The 20,705-nt window shown below is 41.3% G+C and overlaps 1 protein-coding gene and 1 long non-coding RNA gene across 2 annotated transcripts in view; both read right to left on the minus strand.

Moving 5' to 3' along the window:
- Nucleotides 1-920: 920 nt before the first annotated feature.
- LOC122862886 lies at nucleotides 921-5,805 on the minus strand. The gene is made up of 3 exons (XR_006374862.1): nucleotides 3,124-5,805; nucleotides 2,953-3,025; nucleotides 921-2,368 (listed from the first exon to the last, which is right to left on the minus strand). It is a non-coding gene; the product is annotated as an uncharacterized LOC122862886 (long non-coding RNA).
- Nucleotides 5,806-7,937: 2,132 nt separating this feature from the next.
- Nucleotides 7,938-20,705, minus strand: part of rad51b (RAD51 paralog B) — a 131,839-nt gene continuing 119,071 nt past the window's right edge. The window contains exons 11-12 of the transcript XR_006374863.1: nucleotides 12,056-12,153; nucleotides 7,938-8,210 (exon numbers count right to left, since the gene is read on the minus strand). The gene's annotated coding sequence lies outside the window, so the exon portion shown is untranslated. The remainder of the gene's footprint in view (nucleotides 8,211-12,055; nucleotides 12,154-20,705) is intronic.

Consider the following 20,705-nt stretch of genomic DNA (forward strand, 5'->3'; position numbering starts at 1 on the left):
TGAGACGTCTCTCTCTCTGTCCTGGCTGTCGGTGCCTCTCTCCAGATGTTTTGGATCATCCTGCAGGAGATCCAGCCTCTCCTCTTCTCTCTCTCTCTCTCTCCCCCTGTGTGTCTGTTCATTTCTCCTCTCTGTGTGAATAGTGAGCTTGAGTTTTGCCTCTTGTGTGTTTGTGTAGTCTGTCCTCTTCCAGGCCTCCATGGTGGAGAGGAGGTCATGTGGCTCAGGTCTGTTTGGCGACACCTGAAGTTTCTCGACATTCTTCATATGTTACAATCTGTCTATAATTTCGTCAACATGATTGTCCATACTGTAATGTTATTATGTTGGTCCATTCTGTCCACGCGACATCTATTTCCTGTCTGTCCGTCCTGGGAGAGGGATCCCTCGTCTGCTGCTCTTCCTGAGCTTTCTTCCAGTTTTTCCCTGTTAAAGGGGGTTTGGGGCAGGGTCTAATCGAGGGTCTTAGGACAGAGGGTGTCGTATGCTGTATAGATTGTGAAGCCCCTTGGGGCAAATTTGTGATGTATAAATAAAAATTTACTTGACTTGACAGCATAAAGAATTATTAATTATTAATCATAGGACACGCATAACTATAACCTTAAACCATGTGTTAATAACTGCAAGTAATTACAATCCAGCCAATATGTCCATGTGGACCACAGGCTGTATGCTGAATCACACTAGGCAAGCAATATTCTGTTCAAGCAGAGAAAAGATTTAAAAGTAGTGCAATGCACTTGAGTATTTTCCTCCACCACATTTTATTTTTACTCCTACAGTTATCGAACAGCTATATTTGTCAGAATGAAGGGACACGTGTCACTGTACAAAATGAACCTTTGCATATGTATGGTGACTTGTGAATGATATTAACACATTTTACATTTTAAAGCTGAGTGGAGAGGTTCTACAAATGAAGGTGTCTTGAGTAGTTTTATTCATATATTTGGTGACGTATGGAGTGTACAAATGTACAAATGTAGTTAGTACAGAGCAGTGCCATCACTGCTGACCCGTCGACATGAAACTCAGCCAGCCTTCTCAAACAAAGAACACGCTGCTGAATTTTCTTACAGTCCATATTGGTATTCAACTTTATTCAATTGTTTATTATAGTACTTAGAAGACTCCGTGATTTCTACGTCCTTACCATTTCTAACAGTGTTGTCTGCAAACTTAAGAATTCATTGCAACAGGCCTTAGTCTACAAGATGCACAGGACAGCAGAGCGCGCACAGCCCTGGGAGGGCTGGCTGATGTGGAGATCGTCCAACTATATTGTTTTCTAAGTCAAAGGTGTCAGTAAGCCTCTGCACCAGCAGGTGAGGCTGATGAAGCCTCAACATCCCCTGTAACAGGACGAACAGTCAGTGTGTCAGTGTGGCACTGCTGCCTGGTAACTTCTTATTTCAGTGTTTTGCAAGTATTAAGGAAATGTGTATTCTAATCAAGACGATAGGCTTTGTAATGATCTTGATATTAATCTTGTGAGATCACACTGATTTGGAAAACAGTGTCAACCAGCACTGGTGTTCCCTAACAATGTGTCTCTTGTTTCCACAGCAGGTAACTGCAGGTCACATAAGGATCATATTCATATTGACACAGATGAAGATTCATTTTACCGCATCGCAGTAACAGTCACTTCTTCTCAGTCTGCTACGGTCCTTGCCACTTAACAAATATATGGAATGAGTGGAATGGGTTTCTTTGAAGAAAACAATCAAACAGAAACTGTTATTAAGAGAACAGTAATATTGTTGTACAATATTTGTATTTGAATTTTGAGGGGAAGTGGTCTGACTGGTCCTGCAGAGTCCTGCAGATGGCACCGTGGACCAGAGTTCACGTACAGCTCTGCACCGTATGAACATGTTTGTTGTTGTTTTCCCACAGTGCACCATCCAGTCACATTTGTGTTGTAAGCTACAAACTGAACTACACATTAGAAATGTGTGAATCACATGCAGTCACCGGGGAGACTGGTTATGTTTGGACCACTTATTGTCTCAGCACCAATAAGTCGCTCATGTGTTGTGTTAGAGCGCTCACATGTACCTGAATCTGTCTACTACAAATAGCAATCTTTCCAACTTCTCCAACTGTATCACAGAATGAATTCATTAAAGTCCAATACAAGTTCCACTGTTACAACCTGCCCCCCGGGGAAAGGTGTCTGGCGGCTGTCTCGATCCTTGTTTTCTGAGCTTTCGTAATTTCTTGCAGTGTCTGCTCAGTGTCACGAGCGTATTCTTTGGCGACAGAGCTTACTGTCTTTCCCCGCCTCACCTCATCTGATGCAGATTTTGGTGCATGTGCAGACACACCCCTCTCGGGCTTTCTCTCCCGCTGTCTTGGCATGCTGAAAAAAGGAGTAGGATAGAGAAAATGGGTTTCAGGAAGGAAGGAAGTGGTCATACATGAAATTGATCACATGACTCTTAGGTCATCCCTTCTTGGTGAAAGTGGTGCTGTTACAGCCATCCCTTGGTTACAACCAGGTCTCCCCCACTGAATGATGTTAGTTAATGATTAGTTTTAGTTTTAAAGGCTTCACCCGATTGAGTTCTCAGCTGGTGAGATAACTGCCCCCAGCACTACAGTGGAGGTGAGTAACGTTTTATTTGTGGTGCTCAAAGCACTCAAAAAACCACATTTTCAATAAAAACACAATGAATATTTGTTTGAAATTGTTCAAATAACAAAAAATCCTGAACTTCTGGGTTAGGCCTCGCCATCACAGTTCTCATTTAGGAAAAATTTTCTATCAAAGGTAGAAAGTCTCCAATCCTAAGCAAATACATCCAGAATGATATGATTGGTAGATACCAGTAGGGGGAAATAATGTTGGTAGTCATTTTGGCAAACCAGAGTTTAGAATGATGAAGGTCTGGACTGAAATCACAGATTATGTCTGTGTAATCGGAGTGGTTTATCATACTGCACCTGTGGTCCTAACAGTGCTTCACGGTGTATTTATATTTCTCAGCTTTGTGCTCAAAAACCAGACAAGATTTATCTGTAAAAATTACAAGAGAAATGACATATTTAGCCAAATATGAAAGACAGCCACATGGTTAAATGGTTAATAATCGGGCTTATCATGGCAGAGCTGACAGTGATTCCATGGTTGTGTTGTTTTCGTGAAAGCCAGCCCTCTCAGTGTTGGTGCTGGGGGCTTCTGGCCTTTCAGCCTCCCCTCACTGGGTTTGCTCTGCCTCACTGACACCACATGCTCCTTCACTGCTGTGGCCACAGATCTGGAAGGCTCCCTCTGGAAATTCCAGCGTGACAGCGCAGAGCATGTACGCCACTCTGTCTGAAACAGACGCCATGTAATTGAACAGCAATGAAAGAACCACAGCATGCAGAGAATGTTGTTCTCAGCTTCCTACTGCGCTGAGTGCACGCTTTTTATTGCTTAGAAGTCTACATGTTTAGGCACTTTGGCAACTCGCAGTGGCAGAAACAAAGCATCTGACACAGCGAAAAGGCTGAAAGCAACACATAGACTGCACCAGCTTCAAACATGTTATAACCAATAACAACTCTATCAGGCTTTCAAATTATAGAGCCAGATCTCAGAAAAAAGAGTGAAAACAACGTTATCTCCACCTGTTTATGCTAAAGCTAAACAATTCTTCAGCTTGCAAATTTACATCCTCACACATCATTGCTATTATCTTTATGATAAAAGAACACTGACATTTTATTAAATATACTTGTTTGCTGTCAAACCCACAATCAGTTCAGGAAATTGATATCAATCAATGGGATAGGACCAGGACATGTTTAGCCTAGCTTAGCACAAAGGCTGCAAGCAGGCTAGCTGAGTTCTAGGTGTGGACGATATGAATAAAGCCATTATATATGTAATTTATAGAGCGATATTGATATGTGTCATGATATAGGACATTTTCTGGAAAATCAATTGAGGAAGTGTTGAAGGACAAAATAAGCTGACTGCTTTTAGTGTATCCAGCAAATGAAATACCTGACCAATGATGGTACTATGGCAAAAATATTGCCATAAATCAGTCCTGCTCATTGATTTACAATGTTTTCCACAATGCTCAAATACAACCACAGCAGAGGTATTACATGAATCGAATGGTATAAACAGTATGGTAAAATCTCTGACAAATTTCTATCATCTCGTGGTGTGTATTGTCTCATCAGACAACCCTACTGTCATGGTTGTAGGTTTGTGTTCTGTTGTTTCCTGTTTTATTTTGAAATAGCCTCCTTCCCTCAGGTGTCTTTTAGCGTTGCTTCCTGTCTTTCATTGTTGTCACCTGTGTCTTGATCAGTTCCAACTGTGTCTCATTGTCTCCCTAACCTAAGTGTATTTAGTCCTTGCGTTGTTGTATTTCTGTCAAGCACCCTGGTTTCTTGGATCTTTGTGTCCCTTGTTCCTTGCCTGTCTGTGGAAGCCTGCTCACCGTTGGATTTGTTTTTCTGTTTTGGACTGCTTACCTGTTGAGAGTTGCTTTTGCCCGCCAATTCAGTGTAAGCCTTCTTTTGTTAATAAAATGATTGATCTGCACCGGCTCTACTAGTCTGCGTTTGGGTCCTGTTCCATTGAATGCTCTTGCTTTTCTGTTGGACACACCATAACACCTACAGCGTTCTGCCAAAGGTGAACAACTCTAACAACTCCGAAGCCGCCTCCCTCTCATGCGTTCAGTTGGGTTGTGGTGACGCTGGCCATAGCATACGGTTCACATCAATTTCATCCTCATGGAAGTACTCAGTGAGCCCCGTGACCTCTGCAAGCATCTGCATTAATGTTGCCACACTCGTTTATTCAGCTTTTTCCTTGGATTTGTCACCTGTCTGTATCTCTGAACTGGAATGTTGCTCTCTTCCTTCTATCCAAATTCAAGTTGAGTAAATTCATGTTTTGATGTGGCATGTTGAGATTTGGAAACCCAGTAAGTTACTAGTTAATTTTGCCATTAGCCAAAATGATCTTTGTCTCCAACTTTGTAAAAACATAATTTCCAGATTCGGATCTCCACTGGAATGTTGTACATCAGTGCGAAGTCTCCCTCTAAAACATTTCATGGAAATCAGTTCATACAGTTCTGACAGACGCTGCCAATGGACAGACTTACTGTAACCGACATTTACAAAATGAGGATGTAATCATCCATAATTCCTAAACATCATCAAGCACTTGTTCATGCTGACCCGCCTCCAACACTGGAGCCATGTTGTTCCATTACAATAATTACATGTGATTATGTAATTATGCTGTTATAAGAGGGAATGACCCACAGACCGTTTTTGCAGGCCAAAAAGACTTTACATGCCTCTCTCCCAAATAAGCTTGAAGCTGACTATGTGAGTAAACAGCACTGTGATACCTAATAATAGCTTATTTTCAGTACATTGAAGAGTTGTTTGTGAACTTTATAGGGGCATTCCACTGATTTTACACATGCGGATCAGTTTACGAGTCACTGTTAGTACTATTAAGCCTGTGAAACAGATGTGTATTCAGAGGCTTTAAGACTGTACGTTTAAAACAGAGCCTGCGTTACAAACTGGAGGTGTGGAGTTTGAAAGACATGGCGCAATTACCAGTTACACAGGGTCTGACAAATAAATTAGATTAGATTCAACTCTATTGTCATTCCACATGTACAAGTGCAAGGCAACAAAATGCAGTTTAGGTCGAACCAGAAGAGCAATAAGTAAGTGCAGGATATAAAGTGTGAGCATAAATGCAGGATAGAGCAGTATTATGAAAACATTTACTAGTGGTACTATGGACATTATATACAGATGGCATTACTATAAACAGAAGTATACTGATGGATATGTACAATAATGAATTGGACTGAGCAGAACAGCAGTGCAATGAATATAAAGTAGTGCAATTTATGGAAATAGTTAAGAGTGCAGTAGATGAGTTATTGCAGTATTTAGTACTGGAGTGCAAATGATGCAGTAAATCATCAATGCAATGCAATTCATAAATCAAATGCCATTGAGTTACATTATGGGAAGGGCAGTGTTTGGGAGTCTGACCCATAGTAGAGACTAAAACTCAGGACATCTCCCACTCCGCCAGGCCTGAATCTGAGGTATGTTTGTAGAGTGCTGCTGACTAGAAAACTCAAAACTCGGAGATGCAACACCATCCGTGCACAACACAGGTTCTCTCCTCTATCAAACTTTGTGATGCCCTCTAAATTAAGTGACACAAAACTCAGAGACTATGGCTCAAGCTATTTGCCCCAATATTCACTGTTTTCATCCAATAGCAAAATGTTAAGCAAGGAAAGGAGTGCAGGCTAATCTTGAAAATTGTTGTTCGATTAAGAAGATGATAATGAGGTTTGGACAGATTTTTTTGAGTTTATTCAACTTTTAGAACAATTGCTGTCCAAGCCTAATATTTCACATTGCCATTTAGTTGACACAAAGTGCACACAGTTCAAAATGTTAAGTTGGCAGAACTTTTTTTCTACTTCAAAAATTAGAATAATTAGGCTCAACTAATTTAATTCTCTTGCCAAACCAAATTTGAGGGTGTAGTTGCACTTTCAGTTATCTCAACCCATTACTCTTGTTGGGTCAAGCAATTGTTTGAATGGTGGTGGCAAATGCAGGTACAGCCACAGGTCCACTGAGACACACCAAGAGTCGTGTTTGGAAATATTTAGTATTTGAGTCAGATGATCAGGGACAAGATATACCAAAAGCCAGAATGCAAACAGTGTCACAGAGCAGAGGTAATATTAATAAAACAATAATAGTAATAATAATGATAATAATAGTAATAAGACTAATAACAACAACTGCAGTAGCAGTTGTCGAGCAGGAACACGGGGGCAGCAGGTGGCCCACAACCATAGATCCAGTCTCTGCAGCTCTGGAGGCAGAAATACCTGCTGAAAGCGACAGAAGGAGAGAGGAGAGAAACGAGAAAGCACAGAACTACGGCAGAGAGAAGATGTCGAGTTAGTAACATGCAGTAATGGGATAAAAATGCATACAGATGGAGAGGGAGAGGAGGAGAGAGGAAAGAGGTGCATCATGGGAAGTCTCCTAGCAGTCTAGGCCTATAGCAGCATAACTAAGGGATGGTTCAGGACTCACCAGAGCCAGCCCTAACTATAAGCTTTATCAAAGAGGAAAGTCTTAAGCCTACTCTTAAATGTGGAGATGGTGTCTGCCTCCCGAACCCAAACTGGGACCTGATTCCACAGGAGAGGAGCTTGATAACTGAAGGCTCTGGCTCCCTCTCCACTTTTGGAGACTCTAGGAACCACAAGTAACCCTGCATCCTGGGAGCGCAGTGTTCTAGTCAGATAATATGGTGTTATGAGATCTTTAAGATGGAAATTTCTTGTCACCTATGAAGGATTTTTTTATGACAGTTCAAACACGAGGGAATGATGACTGTTATGTTATTTGAGCTGACTTTACCTTTAAATTTCTCCACAATTGTACAGTAAAACCATATGAACATTTATATGGTCATAGCCAGGGTCATCCTGAACAGGAACCCATTGAAAATTTCATGTCACCTATGGAGGAAAGGTTTCTTAAGACAGGTCAAAGACCAATATTTGATTATATTTTTGAGTCCTCTCTTTTAAATAAATAAAACAGTACAGTACAATAACTTCTAATCGGATTTACTATAATGTGCAATATAATGTCTTTTTAAAGGTGCTATTGATAACATTTTTTCACAATTGAGAATGACTTCCGGATGGGAGCCGAAACGTCTTGATTCTGAAAACAGTGTCCAGATGACTACGACTGAAACCTTTTCTACGATTGATAACATTCAGCCACTAGATGGCGCTCCCTCCCCCTCCCTTCATCCATTCCATTACAGTGGTTCCCACTTTGTTACACAACCTGCGTATTTCATGGTCAAGTGGAGTGAGACTCAGACAGACTCAGTCATGTCAAGTGTAATCTTTCGTGATGAGGGATGAGGGTAGGAAGGGTGAGGGGATGAAGGGGTGTAATTAGAGGGATGAAGAGATGAGGGGCGGAAGGGTGAGTGGTGAACGGATGAGAGGAGAAATCAGGGTCATAGACGGATGGATGGAGGAGCACGATGATGGACCGGAGCCAGCTGGTGGTGGGAAGACAGGAGGGGACCAGGGGAGTCGAGACTCTGAGTGAGGGAGCCGTCTCTTCATGTGCTCTGATTCGGATAAAGCCCCCGGTGGTTCCTGTATTTAAACAAAAGAGAGAAGGAAATAAGAAGGGTTTGGGGGGGAGGGATGGGAAAACTGAGTTGAAAGGGAAGTGAACGGATAAGGTGTGCTTAAATACTTGTGTGCAGAAATTAGAGTGTTCAAGGTGTGGTCTTTGTTCCCGAATCTAGTTATAAAACTATATTTTGTGCGGTGGTGTTTCATGTAATGTTATCTATGGTAATCTTAGGATATGGCTAGCTAGCTTTAGGTAATATTTAGCTTGTCATCTAAGCGTCCACTCAGTGTCCAACGTAACATATTTTCCCCACTGGCCCACTTGGCCAGTAGATCAGAGTTTTACTGGCCCCTTGTATATTTTCTCTGGGCCGGCAGCCAAAAAATGAAAATTACCCTTTTCCCCCTCATTAAATAATTATAGGGGCCCTATATTGCAAAACTTACCGTAAAATGACATTTCAATTATCCTTACACTATGGCCAAAATGAAAAGAAGAGGGGTCTCCTTGCCATGCTCCCCAAAACAGGGTAAAGGGATTTGAGATCATACCATTTACTTGTATTTTTCCCTTTGGTGGTTTATATATCATTTGCAACCAACTAATTCATTTTCATTGAGTTTTTTTTTTTTTTACACATTTCAAATATAAAAGGCCAATAGAATCTATCAAACACTTTTTCAGCATCTAATATTACCATAAGAATTTGTTGTTTAGGCTTTAGGGAATTCTCATTTATATTTAGAGCCAGTGTGGAGGATTTAGTGGCATCTAGCGGTGAAACTGCAGTTTGCAACCATTTGAATCCCGCTCGCCTCGCCCTCCCCTTCCAAGCGTGTAGGAGAAACTACGAAAAACGTAAACGGCCCAATCTAGAGCCAGTGACTGGTTTGTCCGTTCTGGGCTACTGTAGAAACATGGCGGTGCAACATGGCGGCCTCCGTGGAAGGGGACCCGCTCCCTCTGTAGATATACAGGGCTTATTCTAAGGTAACGAAAACACAACGCTTCTTATTTTCAGGTGATTCTACACTGATGAAAACATACTTATAAATATTATATTCCATTTCTGCCAACAGCTGCTCCTAAATGTTTCACACTGGACCTCTAAAGTCCTTCTGGTGTTATCCCCTAGTTCTATTAGAGACAATACCTGACTGATCTGAGTTTAAAATAGGGATGAGTTTTTAGTCTATTTGCAAGAACGGATTTAATATAGATATGGCACAATATGATGCACAGTCGTCTATTTTTTTTTACCATCTTTATAAATTAATGTGATTATTGCATATTGTCTATTATCTAATGCCCAGTTAAAAATATAACATAACAAAGTTAATAGTAAATTTAGAAATTCCCTGTAAAACTAATTTGTAAATCCGTCACTGCCACATTTCTCATTTTCGTTATGATAGCTGACATTTTTGTTATTCCCTTAGTTAATTGGTTGCTTCTGGTGAGATTTTCCAAAATTCTTTTCATTTTCCCAGTGTGGTTTCCTTTTGTTTCTGGAGTATACCATTTTTGATAATATTTGACAAATTCTTGTACTATTTCTGATCTTTTTATTAATATATTAGCAGTACTGTCTTTTATTTTTAATATACTAGCTTTATTATTCTGTGGGTTTTAATAGCATCCCTACAATGTACTGTCCTCTTTGATTGGATTAAAATGTAAATATTTACCTAATGTCTTATAGTGTAAGGATGATTGAAATGTCATTTTACGGTAAGTGTTGCAATATAGGGTCCCTAAAATTATTAAATGATGAGGGAAAAAAGGGTTACCTAAAGCTAGCCAGCCATATCCTCAGATTACCACAGATAACGTTACATAAACACCACCGCACAAAGTCACCTAAAGCTATAGCTAATGTATAGCTACATGTTGTAAAATGAATTCTTTACTCTATCGCGAAAGATTCATCACTTGACATGAATGAGTCAGTCTCACTCCACTGACCATGAAATACGCAGGTTGTGCAACGATCTGGGAACCACTGGAATGGACTGGAAGGCGGGAGGGGGAGTGCGTCATCTAGTGGCTGAATGTTATCAATGTTATCAATAGCACCTTAAAAATACCCATGATACCCGCTATGACTGAATGCCAGAATGATTTTAAAATGGGACAGAAGAAGAAAATGTGCGAATGGTTTGCCCTTGTCTCCCCACATTTTCTCCACCAGTCTGATTTTATTGATGTATTCATTTTAGAAAGTACATTTGGAGTGAAATCTTGTATATAACATATAAGTCGTCTTTATCTCTTTATCAGATGAAATACAATAGCATACCTGCCGAATCAGCACCATGGACAGGGCCGGCAGTCGCTGAACTAACTGCAGGGAGAGTGTGTATTTTCAGAGCAATGGGCGTTTGTTTTCGGGATAACGGGCTATCTGACAAATGGGCTTTCGGTCCAATGGGACATTTTTCGGACTATTAGGGTTTCAGAATAATGGGCCGTCGGAACAATGGGCAGTCCCCTTTACGCCTGTATAGCATTCAGGAGTCCATCAAATCTTGACGGCAAAGTCTTCTGTTGATGACTGAATGGGACCGGATTTGGGTTAGCTACAGCACTAGTATCAGTGCGAGCTGGCAACATGGGGTCACCCGAGGGGTCTGATTTTGCAGGTTTTTGCGCAGCTTTACAGCATTTAAAATTTGTCATGCTGATAGGCAGTAGGTGATTTGAGGGCGACGAGGGGCGATGCCATCCCCCTTGTAAACAGCTCAAAAGATTCTCTGTGCTTTGTCTTGTAGTGGCGCTTCACATTGCAGCTTTTAACAATCGCCAGGTCTTGGGACATAAGACATACTGGTTTTAAAATGCCTGTGGGAAGACTGAACATGCAAGAGTCTGTCCATTCTTGGTTAAAAATGAACAAATCGGTTACTGTTGATAGGGATACTTTTTTCATTCCCTGGCTTTGTTTTTGTGTCTGTCTGTCTAAAGCATTATGTTGCAAACCTTATCTTTCAAAAATGTTCAAACATTTGAGTTGCCTATACTTCTAAGTTGTATAATAATAATAATAATAAACTTTATTTATATAGCACTTTTCTTAACAATGTTACAAAGTGCTTGTAGCCTTCACTGAGGTCACCAAGGTCATGTCCTCTATTTGTTCCAGGAATTTGGGCGTTTTAGCAACCTTAGGAGAGTCACTACTTTTAGCTCAACAAAAAATGAACAATCAAGGATTCGATATAAATCCACCTGAATTGTATTCCGGGTAGTGTTTTGAAACACCATTTAGACCATCATGTTGGGAAATTAAATTGTAACTGTTGACTGAATTGATAAAATATGCATAATCCTAATAATTAAAAGAGTTTAGTGACTTTTTTGTATCTGGGGAGGGGGAGGGAGTGTTGAGGGTACTTGGATTCATGACCTCCCTATTTCACTGCACTGATTTATTACCATTCAACAGTAAGAAAAAAAAATCCTTGCATAATAGTTTAGAAGCCTTTTTCCCGCATTTCAATCAACTCCTCTTCATTTTGGGGATAAAGAAAGCATGGTTCGTGCAACAGAGACCCAGATAAGGAAGCATCGGACTCAGTGAACAAAACCAGCCACAGATTTGAGTGCAGTGCTCTTATCTGACTGTGAGCCTCTGGTGTAACAACATACCACAGTGTATGAAGCCAAATAAATCAGATATCTGCTCTTCAAACACACAGCCACTCTGCTCCCTCCCTGCCATGCTTTCTTTGTCTCCATCCAAACACCCAGACCTCAGCCCACCATAACAAAAACAGCAAGAGAAGGGAAAAAGAAGCTTAGCCATGGTAGCAAAGGATTTTCAAAAATAAACCACAGTGTACATTGTATTGCAAAATACCACCATGTCAACAGTCCGGCTCCCAGCATGCGATGCCAAGGTCTCCAGGATCCCATGAAGCCCAACGTGTTGGTGGGAAGACTGCCACAGCTGATTTGAGGCTGTAAGGGGAGAAGTGGAGAGGGGCTGTGGATTACTGCGCCATGGGAAAAAAACGTTAAGAGGTCTATATTTAGCTTCACTGATGACCAACAACAGAGCTTATTATCCGAAATGATCATCAACATTGACATTGACGAGCCTGTTTCATTTCAGACAGTTATCTTCTCCCTGATAAGAACCCTGGATCTTCATTCTGACCAGCGCCGTAAAGCCTGTCATCGCTCGTGTGTCCTGTTCCCATCGCCTCAGAGGTGAAACTCCTGCTATTACACCATAATCACATCATTTGTGACATTAATCCTGAAACGGTGCAATAGCTCAGTGTGACAGCTTGTTGTTCTAAGCTGAGGCCAACTCCATCAGAACGGAGACCACCCACAAGACTTCCACTTCAACAAACGTGGACGTATTTAACTTGGTTTGTACCAGAAGCGTGCCAGACAACACCTGAACGTGAAAACTACATTTCAGCCACAGAGAAGTGTGCGTATGTAAAACATATGGGACCGTATTAACAGCGTGTCTTATCTTCCATTAGGAGCACTAGAGGTTTCTAGCAAGGAGTTTCCTTTTCAGAGCTGCTCACAAAGCTGCTGAAAGCGACTTTTATTGAGGTTATGCTATAGATGGCACCATGCTTCTGAGTTGATTTACTCACTATGTCTGCAGTTAAATTCAATTCAATTAAACATTTAATCAGATTATATAAACATGTCATTAAATGAAAATTGACTGAAATTAAATCAAAGTAAATTAAAACAAATGTTTTAGATATTTTATAAATTGTGCCACAAATGTCACATATGAAACAGTAAAATACTGACCCTTTGGTGATACCTGTCTGGTGATACCAAAAAACGTACTAGGTACTATCCACAACTCTTGCCAATGGAAAACCAAAAAAGAACGGCTCCAAGCGAGTCGAACCTAGCTGTGCCGAACCATGCAGCGGAAACGAGGCAGATGGGTCATGAGAAACAGGTGGTGCCCTGTGATTGGTTCATTCGAAGGGATTGTTGCCTCTGGATTGGTCCAATGGATGACATCAGCCTTTTTAAACCACCCAGCTGACAGCAACCTTACCTCCTTCACCTCCACCACTTCAACAATAAGCCAGCCAGCCATATAACTTGTTTTTAATGCCGTCTGTCCTGCTTCAAACAAGAAGACGGAGGGTGCGGCCGCCCGTCATGCGCAAGAAAAAATCGAATCAAATGTTTTTGTAAAAATGCTCCCACAGCTTAGTGACACAGTAACCTACCTGTCACCCGTACGTCTTGGAGACTACCAGGACACTATTACACTAACGTTGAGCCTCGTCAGTTAAGACGCACGATATGTCTGTGCATTCAGCAAATTCTGATTGGCCTTTCTGGGCTTTGGAGTATTTTTTCCCATCATGCCTGACATAAGTCTGCCCATCAATCGATCTGTGCTAACCTTTGGAATGGGAATAACACATTACCACCGTCAGAGTCTGGTGTTCCTTTCTTTCCTTCTATAAATCTGTACTCTTCTGACAGTTAAACTTAAAGCCATGCGTTTGGGTCATCGGTGCAAGAATCTAAAGTTGTTTCAACATACAAATATGCTTGGCCACTGCCTTCAAATTTGAAATGAACTGAACTGGTACTGAACAGTTTGTTCAATTAGTCCATTAGTTATAATGTTTAATGTACAGTAGCAAGTCAATTATTTAGAGAAACTAATAATTAAGTTCAGTCATTAACTGTTGAGTTATGGTGACGGGAGCTGCTAGTTAAGCCTTACATCCAGTACTTCTTATTTCTTCACCGGTAAAGCCGTTTCATGATCCCTCGTGCACTACGCTGCCTAATCCTTATAGCTTTTACTGACCCTGGATTTAATGTGACCAAGCAGAGGTGTGTTAATATTAAAACCAGGAGCAGTGATGTGTAGAAACACTACAATGTTCCAAACAGACACTTTCGCTTTGACACATACAGATGCCTGGAGTTTGTGTCCTGAGTCCCGCCTGTGGTCAGGTTTAGGCACTTTGGTTAAGGTTAGGGAAAGATCATGGTTTTGGTTAAATGTTGATAATCACGTTGTGTTTCATGATTCAAGTCACTGGGGACAACCAAGATCCTGAGCTTTCCCTAACCTCAGCCAAGTGCTGCCAGTGCCAAACACAGTCAGAAACAAGTTGGATAACGCTGTAGTCGCTGCGAGCCGATTCTGGATCGCAAGATCGGATATTTTGGCAGAGAACAAATGAAATACGTTGTTAAGTGATTTTACTGATAAGTTCAGTGTCAACCTGTGTGCCACTTGTCAGATACATTCCCTAACCTATTATGTTAATAGAAATCATAATCTGGTCGACATCACGTTTCCTTCTGTTGAAAATTAGAGAGAGAAAAGGTCACAGTTGTGTTGGTTAATTAGCCCCAAGTAAAAATATTCAAGAATAAAAAGAATGGGACATCTTGGATAGTGTTTGAGTTCATTTACAGAACAATTAGCCACAACTGGAGTCTCATCATTTTATTCACGTCATTCAAAAACACTTTATCAAAAACATTTGATCTCATTTGCTTCTCTGGCACAAACACACATTAAATGGAAAGCTATCCGCAGCCTCACACATGGAAACAAAGCAGCATGTGCAGATTCATCTGCGGGGTGTTTAGTCAGCCGGCAGCTCGACCCGGACTTCGATCCCTGTGCAGTTAGCTGTAACGGCCTTTTCAGGTGGCTTCAGTCTGTGTTTGCTTTCAGTCAGACTCAGAGACAAGCCTTTGAAATGATTCGTGTAAAAATCATGTTTCTTTGGAAAGCTGTAGGATGCTCGCGCAGTTTGCCCCAATACTGGTTGTTCTGAGCAGGTCCCTAACTCTGAATCTCTACAACTGAGGTGGCTCGTGCAAAGTTAGCACTACCTATAGAGGCACAATTGTCCCATTTATGGAAAACACGGCAGGTGGAATAAACCAGAATGATCCTTTAAATCAGATCCTTTAAATCAGGTCAGATATCTTTCCCTCTTCTAATCCACAGCATGCCAGAAGAGAGCTGAAGCGAGTTCGACAGAGCCAGGCTTCCTTTGCGTTAGCTGGCTCGACAAAACCTAAATCCCCGCTCAGAGAGAACGGGGATCATCTTTCTTTGTTAACCAGGTTTCTTCACCAGGCTCTGTGCACGTTCAGGTCTGGCACTGTCCCATAATGAAGGAGACGTGGAATCCCTTTAGTTTTTGACCAAATCAAAGTGAAATGGATTTCAGTGATTGAATATTATCAGTGATAAATACCAATAGACTAATCCATTTTCTAATCGGTGTTCTATTAGCTGGCCTGGAGGCTGATCAGGACCAAGCCTAAAAACATCACCCAGAGTCTGTGGCTGCTTAGGCTTCATCGTTCGCAGTGTTGGATGATCTGCTGAGTCACATTTAAGTGTTAATATCACCCGAAGCAAACAGGGAAAAAAGGATTTTCTGCATCACCAACTGAATGCATGTAGGTTCCCATGGCAACGCGATGCATACAGTTTGCGATAGGTCGACTGTAACTGCACGGCTCCGCTCGGTGTCACTAACGTACGGCTCAACAGGTTTCCCTCAGAGAGACCCTCCCCAGCAGCTTATGTGCTCAGCATCGGTTACCGTGGTGATCTAGCTGGTTAAAAGACAGCCACCTTCGTGACACTGAAACTCTGGCTTTAGGCTCAACACGGCTGGCTAACCCATTAATCTGGCATCTGAGGTGTGCGACGCAACATACAGAAAGACCAGAGACAGAAACACACTGTCCTCCTCCAAGAGACCACAACCCAGAATACTGCAATAACTATATCCAGGGGGAAACCAAATACTGGACATGTGAAGAGGATGCTTAACAGAACTATGGGAACCATGGCGAGTATGACTCTCACACCACATGAACACTCCAACCATTAAACCCAAAGAATAAGAACAAAACTGAGACACGTGATGGGAGACTAAACCATAATATGACACTCATGGTGTGACATGCACCGCATAAAGATGGCAACCTCTCTGACTGTCTAACACTACATATTATTACACGGCTTTGTTGAATACTCAATTCTGATTGGTCAGTGATGGCATTCTATAGTCTGTTATTTCTGAATAACAAACCGTTGCTATGGACGCAGTTCTGATCACAGACTCTGGAGTCCAATCATGTCCATACGCAGAAAGAAGTCTTGTCGCAAAAAAACGTTTTAAAATCATTTTAAAATCAATTAAATCAATATTTGGTGTCAAATTATTGATTTCTTCAGTAAGTATGCGTGTAATAAGCGGGATAATGTACAGCGAGCCGGTCATTATTGTGGAATTAACCCCTACAAGGTGATTCTAGACCCTGACGCGAAGCGGTTAATTCCACAGCAATGACCAGCTGTACATTATCCCTTACATAGTGCACGTTTGTGCTCCAATACATACTGTATGTTTATAGCAATTTGCCTTAAAAATACATTTGAATTTCACTCTTTTGTCTATGGATCAATTAATTCAATCTGTAACTGTAGCCATCAGATGAATGCATGATGTAGAGGATCACACTACATTCATGGGCTCCTGGGGGCCTCAGACACACAGGACTTTGAACAAGTCCTCCACGTGAAACAACAAAATGCATTGTTTGGAAGTGCCCTTCAGAACGAAACAGAAGAGTTTTCTGATGTGGCGGCACTGTCGGCAGGACAATGTCATTTGTCTGTGCCTTTAAAACCGCAACAACACGCACAGCTGGTTATGGGTTGGTTAGGTTTATGCTTGGTTAGGGCCGAGAAAGCCACGAGGTTATGGGGAAGCAGAATGATACTGACAAAACAAAACCAAGCAACAGATGAAACAATACAAAAAAAACCCAAGATGGCTTTAAAATGAACTGGTTTCACTGCAAGCTTGTGGAAATGTTGGTTAATTAGATGTGCAGTATGTACACTTATGTTCTTGATGTGTGGCTGCCTTATTTTATGTATTTAATTAATTTTTATTTTGATATTTTGTTATATTTGATGTTGCATCTCATAGGGTGGAATATGACGTATCCAGAAATAAATGAGGAGGAAAAAATTGCACGTGCTGGTTTTATCTTATTCATGCTTCCTCAGAAATGGAAAAAACAGTAGGAAACAGTTCACGTTTGCACTCAAAAGGATGAGGAGGGAGAGCCAAATGAAGTGCATATTAATGAGGGGCTGAGAACAGACAAGACCAAAAATAGTGTTCTTCATAATCTTTTAGCAAAAATACTTTGAACTGACACTTGAAATCAATGGAACATTATTTGGCTACAAACCAGAGGATATTTGCTAGTGACTCGCACCTTGTGTCTTGTGTGGCCAAGTTCAATAAATCAGTACTTTTGTAACGAATGTGTAATGTGAAAGGGGTCACAAGTGACACACAGAGAATTCTGCAGTTCCACTAAGCTGTTCAGCCCCTTTGAGCTTATTGTTTTGGTTGTACAGCACATTTACTCTAAGTGAATACTAATACTGACATGTAAGTTTGGACAGTTGTTTGCTAACCTGTCAGTCATGTCAACTTTATAAGGAGATAATACGCCAGGGCTGACAGCCTGTCCGCTTCTTGTTCTTCTGCTGTGTTGGGACCTTAAATTGATGGATGCAGCATCAAATAAAATGTCATGTGTTCTTATCATGCCCAGCTCAACAGTCTGGTGAAGCTGTGTTGCATGCTGGGACAGAACCACCTAACCATGTGATCTTATCTAGTCCCCCTGAGGAAATCAACAAACTTTCCAATTCAGCCAGTGAAGTCCCAAATTCTGATTAACATGTGAACAACAGCCACTGGTCAGGGGATTGAAAATGTCATTTCTTCTCTTCCAGGAACTGAGTTGGGTAAACACGTGTGATTTGGAAGCCGGTCCCTGTACTCCCTGTTAGGTGAATGAGCAGGGGTTATGCCACTTAACAAGACTTATGACTTGCTTGACTGGTGAAACTGGAGGTTTCTTTTGAATTGGATTCATGTGGAAACCATAACAACCACACATCAGGTGATTAATGGCTACTACATATATCTGTATGCAGGAGGAGAAAAGAGATATTCAAGGTTTGTTTCACTGTGTTTATCAAACAAACGAGGAAACACTTCATGATTGAATCAAAGTGTTCATCAAAACAGACCCCTGATATTCTTTCTATATAGTCTATGAAATGAGTATCTTCTCCTGAGATAGAGACAGGACCACGAGACTGAGTGTGTTTTGGAGGGAGGATAGCCTCTTTGAGTCCCGGATTGGTGAATTTTGAAAATCTTGAAAATTGGAGGAAGATCAAAGAATGCGAGGAAGAAAAATTCTGTATCCAGCCTCAGTGAGGTGGAAACCCAGAATGAATCGAAAAAAGCAAAGAAAGGAAATGAGCTCATGGAGTGGAAAGTAATCGTGGAGTTCGGAGAACAATCCAGTAACAAGTTACATCCAGTGAAGCTCACGAAGGCTATTCATCAAGAAACTGGTCCGATGAAACACATTTTTGAGCAAAGGAAGGAAAGATACCGAAGATGAAAACCCTGAATGGGGTTCGAATTAAAAGCCATGTCCCCGAGTGATTAGTGACGTCCCTTTACAAGTCAGTCTGGAAGACCTCAGGAAAGAAGTCAAAAGGGGTAAAGTGACCGTAGTAAAGCGCCTTCCAACTAGATATGAGGGCAAACTAGTTGATAGCTTGTCTGCTCTCCTTCCGTTTGAAGGAATCATGCTACAGAAGGTAATGATCGTCTGCATGAGTTTTCCCGTCAGAGAACATGCTCCCAAACTATTGCGATACTTTAAGTGTCAAAGGACTGGACATGTGGCAAATCAGTGCAAAGCAAAACCGAGATATGCCAAACATGCTGGTGAACACGAATATAGCGGCTGTGCAGCAGACGCTAAATTGAAATGCTGTAACTGTTGTGGAGAGCATAATGCAGGTCTATTCAGGTTCGTGTTGGGAAATCATTGCCACACAAATACCTGGTGGAAAATTGCACCCCTCGAAGCAGTGTAATTAGCCCTCTGCTATTCTCAATTATGATGAATGATATACAGTATATGAGCAAGTTAGTCCAAACATTGAAAAGTCACATTTTTCAAATGAAGGGGTAATTTGGAAAAGAGGAAGGAATATAGAATATACTGTAAAGAAAGTCCAATAAGCTATCAAGCTATGTGAGGATTTTAATTATCTGTAGAAAAATCAAGAGAGAGGATATCGGAAAGGGGGGGTGGGGGTGGGAGAGAGGAGGCACAATGCAAATAATAGTAAAAATGTAATTGTAGTGTTAATATTAATAATAATAGGAATGACAGATATAGGAAACATGTCATTATTAGTAACAGGGCCAATAACAACAACTGTAGTAGCAGTTGTCGAGCAGGAACACGGGGGCAGCAGGCGGCCCACAACCACAGATCCAGACTCTGCAGCTCCGGAGGCAGAAATACCTGCTGAAAGCGACAGAAGGAGAGAGGAGAGAAACGAGAAAGCACAAAACTACGGGAGAGAGAAGATGTCGAGTTAGTAACATGCAGAAATGGGATAAAAATGCATACAGATGGAGAGGGAGAGGAGGAGAGAGGAAAGAGGTGCATCATGGGAAGTATCCCAGCAGTCTAGGCCTATAGCAGCATAACTAAGGGATGGTTCAGGACTCACCCAAGCCAGCCCTAATTATAAGCTTTATCAAAGAGGAAAGTCTTAAGCCTACTCTTAAATGTGGAGATGGTGTCTGCCTCCCGAACCCAAACTGGGACCTGGTTCCACAGGAGAGGAGCTTGATGACTGAAGGCTCTGGCTCCCAGTCTACTTTTGGAGACTCTAGGAACAACAAGTAACCCTGCATCCTGGGAGCGCAGTGTTCTAGTCGAGTAAAAAGGTATTATGAGATCTTTAAGATATGATGGTGCCAGACCATTAAGAGCTTTGTAGGTGAGGAGAAGGATTTTAAATTCTATCCTCGATTTTACAGGGAGCCAGTGCAGAGAAGCTAATATTGGAGAAATATGATCTCTTTTCCTAGTTTTTGTGCCGTAGCATTCTGGATCAACTGGAGAGTCTTAAGGTACTTATTCGGGCAGCCTGATAATAAGGAATTGCAATAGTCCAAACAAAACGTAACAAATGCATGCACTAGTTTTTTGGCATCATTTTGAGACAGGATGTGCCTGATTTTTGCAATGTTGCGTAGGTGAAAGAAGGCAGTCCTTGAAGTTTGTTTCATGTGGGAGTTACAAAGATAACTCAGAGGTTACTTACAGTGGTGCTAGAGGCCAGGGCAATGCAATCTAGAGCAACTGCGTCTTTAGATAATGTGTCTTGAAGGTTTAACATCAGAAAATTGCAAGTCATCCAGGTGTTTATGTCCTTAAGGCATGCTTGAAGTTTAGCTAACTGGTTAGTTTCATCTGGCTTGATCAATATATATAATTGGGTATCATCCGCATAACAATGAAAGTTTATGGAGTGTTTCCTAATAATATTGCCTAAAGGAAGCATATATAAGGTGAATAGAATCGGTCCAGGCATAGAACCTTGTGAA

Source organism: Siniperca chuatsi, linkage group LG16 (genome assembly GCF_020085105.1).
Source record: "Siniperca chuatsi isolate FFG_IHB_CAS linkage group LG16, ASM2008510v1, whole genome shotgun sequence".
NCBI lineage: Eukaryota > Metazoa > Chordata > Actinopteri > Centrarchiformes > Sinipercidae > Siniperca > Siniperca chuatsi.